This window comes from Acinonyx jubatus, chromosome C2, assembly GCF_027475565.1.
Source record: "Acinonyx jubatus isolate Ajub_Pintada_27869175 chromosome C2, VMU_Ajub_asm_v1.0, whole genome shotgun sequence".
Taxonomy (NCBI): Eukaryota; Metazoa; Chordata; class Mammalia; order Carnivora; family Felidae; genus Acinonyx; species Acinonyx jubatus.
The window spans coordinates 92282031-92287271 of NC_069384.1; the positions used below are offsets into that span (position 1 = coordinate 92282031).

The 5241-nt window shown below is 40.3% G+C and overlaps 1 long non-coding RNA gene across 1 annotated transcript; it reads left to right on the forward strand.

Moving 5' to 3' along the window:
* The first annotated feature begins 1157 nt into the window (after positions 1-1157).
* On the forward strand, positions 1158-3773 carry LOC128315059 (uncharacterized). Its single transcript, XR_008297426.1, has 2 exons — positions 1158-2981; positions 3682-3773. It is a non-coding gene; the product is annotated as an uncharacterized LOC128315059 (long non-coding RNA).
* The last annotated feature ends 1468 nt before the right edge of the window (positions 3774-5241 follow it).

Consider the following 5241-nt stretch of genomic DNA (forward strand, 5'->3'; position numbering starts at 1 on the left):
TTTCCTTTTTAAGAGCTTGGTTAGCCCATTCATTCTTTGGTAGAATGTTCTTCAGTCTCCAAGTATGTGTTACCTTTCCAAATTTTTTCTTGTGGTTGATTTCGAGTTTTATAACGTTGTGTTCTGAAAATATGCATGGTACGATCTTGATCTTTTTGTACTTACTTAGGGCTGATTTGTGTCCCAGTATGTGATCTATTCTGGAGAACGTTCCATGTGCACTGAAGAAGAATTTATATTCTGCTGCTTTAGGATGAAATATTCTGAATATATCTGTTAAGTCCATCTGGTCCAGTGTGTCATTCAAAGCCATTGTTTCCTTGTTGATTTTTTGATTAGATGATCTGTCCTTTGCTGTGAGTGGGGTGTTGAAGTCTCCTACTATTATTACTATCGATGAGTTTCTTTATATTTGTGATTAATTGATTTATATGTTTGGGTGTTGCCACATTTGGCGCATAAATGTTTACAATTGTTAGGTCTTCTTGGTGGATAGACCCCTTGATTATGATATAATACCCTTCTGCATCTCTTGATACAGTCTTTATTTTAAAGTCTAGATTGTCTGATATAAGTATGGCTACTCTGGCTTTCTTTTGTTGACCATTAGCATGATAGATGGTTCTCCATCCCCTTGTTTTCAATCTGTAGGTGTCTTTAGGTCTAAAGTGGGTCTCTTGTAAGCAGCATATAGATGGATCTTGTTTTCTTATCCATTCTGTTACCCTATGTCTTTTGATTGGAGCATTGAGTCCATTGACATTTAGAGTGAGTACTGAAAGATATGAATTTAGTGCCATTATGTTGCTTGTAGGGTTGGAGTTTCTGGTGGTGTTCTCTGGTCCTTTCTAATCTTTGTTGCTTTTGGTATTTATTTATTTATTCATATATATATATATATATATATATATATATGTATATATATATTTTTTTTCATCATTTCTCCCCTCAGAGAGTCCCCCTTAAAATTTCTTGCAGGGCTCGTTAGTGGTCACAAACTCCTTTAATTTTTGTTTGTCTGGGAAACTTTTTATCTCTCCTTCTACTTTGAATGACAGCCTTGCTGGATAAAGAATTCTTGGTTGTATATTTTTCTGATTTAGCACACTAAATATATCCTGCCTTGCATTTCTGGACTTCCAAGTTTCTGTGGACAGGTCTGCTGCAAACCTGATCTGTCTTCCCTTGTAGCTTAGGGACTTTTTTTCCCTTGCTGGTTTCATGATTCTCTCTTTGCCTCAGTATTTTGTGAATTTGACTATGATATGCCTTGTTGATGGTCTGTTTTTGTTGAATCTAATGAGGGTCCTCTGTGCTTCCTGGATTTTGATGTCTGTGTCTTTCCCCAGGTTAGGAAAGTTTTCCGCTATGACTTGTGCACGTAACTCTCTACCCCTATTTCTCTCTCTTCCTCTTCTGGGACCCCCTATGATTCTGATGTTATTCCTTTTTAATGAGCCACTGATTTCTCTAATTCTTAGATCATGCTTTTTTGCCTTCATCTCCCTCTTTTTTTCTGCTTCATTATTGTCTATAAGTTTGTCCTCTATATCACTGATTCTCTGTTCTGCCTCATCCATCCTTGCTGCCGCTGTATCCATCTGTGATTGCAGCTCAGTTATAGCATTTTTTATTTCATTCTGGCTATTTTTTACTTCTTTTATCTCCACAGAAAGGGAATCTAATCTATTTTTTTACTCCAGCTAGTATTCTCATTATCGTGATTCTAAATTCTGGCTCAGACATCTTGCTTGTATCTGTGTTGGTTAAATCCCTGGCTGTCGTTTCTTCATGCTCTTTATTTTGGGGGTGAATTCCTTCGTTTCATCATTTTGAAGGGAGAAAAGGAATTAATGAGGTAGAAAAATTAAAATTAAAAATGAATTAAAAATTTAAAAATATTAAAATTAAAAAATTAAACACACGCACACACACAAATCGAATAAATGATGCTGGATCCTAGGTGTGTTTTGGTCTGAGTGTTAAAAGTGGTTTGACAAATTAAAGAAAAAAAGGGGGGGGGAGAAAAAAAAGGAAATTGTTTGAGAATTTGAGAAAATGAATACACTGAAGTAAACTAAAATGAGATGATGGAGGTAAAGTAGAATTTGAAAAAATATACACAGAAGTAAATAAGATAGTAGAAAAAATAAAGAAAAATATTTTTATTAAAAATTTAAGAAATGAATTTTTCTTTCCCTATATTCAAGAAAAAGAAAAGATACAAAAGAGAAAAAAAGAAAAAAGAAAAGAAAGGGAAAAAAGGAAATCATTTGAAAATTTGAAAAAGTGAATACACTGTAGGAGACTAAAATAAAATGATGGAAGTAAAATGGATTTTGAAAATATTTACATAAAAGCAAAAATTATAGTAAAAAATTAAAGAAAAATATTTTTTTAATTTTTTTTAACGTTTTATTTATTTTTGAGACAGAGAGAGACAGAGCATGAACGGGGGAGGGGCAGAGAGAGAGGGAGACACAGAATCGGAAGCAGGCTCCAGGCTCTGAGCCATCAGCCCAGAGTCCGACGCGGGGCTCAAACTCACAGACCGCGAGATCATGACCTGAGCCGAAGTCGGACGCTTAACCGACTGAGCCACCCAGGTGCCCCAAGAAAAATATTTTTAATAGAAGTTGAAGGTAAAGGTGAAGTTTTCCTTTCTGCATTCAAGAAAAAGAAATGAAAGAGAAAAAAGTAAAAGAAAAAAGGAGATCGTTCGAAAATTTGAGAAGGTGAATACACTGAAGTAGACTAAAATAAAATGATGGAAATAAAATAGAATTTGAAAAAATTTACACAACAGTAAAAAATATAGCAATAAAAATTAAAGAAAAATATTTTTAATAAAAATTGCAAATGAAAATGAATTTTTTCTCCTTCTGTATTTGTGAAAAAGAAAGAAAAAAAAAAGAAAATTGAATAGATGGACCTGCTAACAGATTGAAGTAGGACTGAAATTACTTCATTTTCCCCTAGAAGTCAGTCTATATAATGCTTTACAGTCCATAAACTAAGCCGGCAGTGAGACTTGTGTTCTTGAAGAGCGAAGTTGGCTCCGCTGGGCGGGGCTCAGTGTAACCGCTCCCCTCTCCACTAGACTGCGCTGCTTAGCCTACTAGAGTGGATTGTTGCGGCGCTCGTAGGTGCGTACGCGCATGCGCGGGACTGGTGAAGATGGCGGCACCCAGGTATCCAGTGTGTTTTCCCGGATCAGCAATCACGCACCTGATCTCTGTCTTCAGCTTTTGCCCACTCCCCGCTTTTTCACTCTCCGTGACCAGGCCCCAGGCAGTACCTCTCTCCCGAGTTTTGCCTCAGATGGGACTGTTTTCCCCGGCCCCTTACTTCTGAAGGACTGCGGCTTTGACCTGTTCCACCCCTCTGTGGAAGTGTCTCATGGAGCAATGGCCGAATGAGCAATGGCCAAATGTCGGCTGCACCCAGGAACGCTTGTTGGTCTTTGCTGCTGTCAGTGCCCCAAGACTGTGGCCAGGTGCCAGCCCGCCCCAGAAAAAGTTTGCAAGATAGTGTAGCAGCAGCGTTTCAGGGATTATGGAAAATCACAACACACATCTGGCACCAAGCTTCACCCTTAACGACCTTGTTCCAGCACCAGCGAATGTGGCCATTTTCTGGGGTCTGCTGGGACCTGGTGGCCTCTACCAAATGTCCTTCCAGCAGCGGAACCGCTTTTCCCCGTGTGGCAAGAGAACCTCCCGGACCCCACTCTGCTCCTGGGGATTCGCCCTTCCCACCAGAGCACCGCCAGGTATGGAGCTGCGGAGTTGCAGCCTTTGCACTCCCCTTGTTTACAGTCCTAATGGAATTTAAACCCTCTCCTTTCTCCTTTCTCCCTTTTTAGTTTAGTCTCTGCGGCTGTTTGCTATTTTCCACTTTCTCTCTGGCTGCTTTTGGGGAGGGGTGCTTTTCCCGTATTCTGCCCCCCCCATCTCCGTCCTCTCTCTGCCCACAAAAGTGCCTCTCTCTGCCAGCTGCGCCTTCTCGCTCCCCAAGTTCACTTCTCCACGCTGCATACCTGCTGAATTCTGTGGTTCAGTCTGTGCAGATTGTTGTGTTAATCCTCCAGTCAGTTTTCTAGGTGTGTAGGATGGTTTAGTGTTGGTCTGGCTGTATTTCATGGACGCGAGACACACAAAAAACTTCCATGCTGTTCTGCCATCTTGGCTCCTCCTTTAAGTATTTTTTTTTTAATGTTTATTTTTGAGACAGAGTATACATGCGTATGAGCAGAGGAGGGGCAGAGAGAGAGGCAGAGGGTCTGAAGCGGGCTCTGCATTGTCAGTGCAGAGCCTGATGTGAGGCTCAAACTCACAAACTGTGGGATCGTGAGCTGAGCTGAAGTCGGATGCTTAACTGACTGAGCCACCCAGGAGCTCGGGGGCTGTTAAGGATCTTAAAGACTCCGTAGTGCATCCCATTGCTTCATTGATAAGGAAATTAAAGCACCAAAATGTGAGTGACTTGGTCATGGTGAACAGCTAGAAAATGGCAGAAGAAAAGACTAGAATGCACACTGAATGTGATGGGTTAGTATTTTGGAAAATCATTGATGTGTTTCTCTTCTTTGTCTGAGTGTGTTAATGCTCCCTACTTCCCTGTGTGTGTGTGTGTGTGTGTGTACACAAGGTAATGGTGAAGAGGGGTAATGGTGGGAGTAAGGGTAGGGATGGGGGTGAAGATTAGGAGGGAGATTATAATTTGTTTTAGAAGGTTTGCAAAGAGAACAAAAGAATTTATATTAAGATTCTGACATTCAAAATAGATTACATAGCAAGACAATAGCTATGAGAGAATATTTCTACTTTACTCGCTCCAACCTCCCTCCTTTCTGGCATATTACAGCAGTGTAAGAAGTATCAAGTATAGAAATGTCAAGTCACATAAATTGTCTTACAGTTTAGAAAACAACCTTTGTGCCTATGGCAGCGAGGTCATGAGGCTTGGACGTCTATGGTAGAATGAGGATATGTGAGGAAAAATAAAAGAAAATCCCACCCTTCTTTGGCTTGAAGGGGTTGTAGAAAGACAGAGAGTGAGAAAGGGAACAGGTGGGGCAGAGGTGAGTATAAAAGAGGGGTGCATAGACTTCAGGGGCAGAAGAAGGTCTTGTATTGGGTCCCCTTACTTTCCAGTCACCACCTTCACACAGCCATATTTCAGGCAGCAACACTTTCAACAGACTTCCTGGTGATTTTAATATGTGGTGGGTTGAAAACC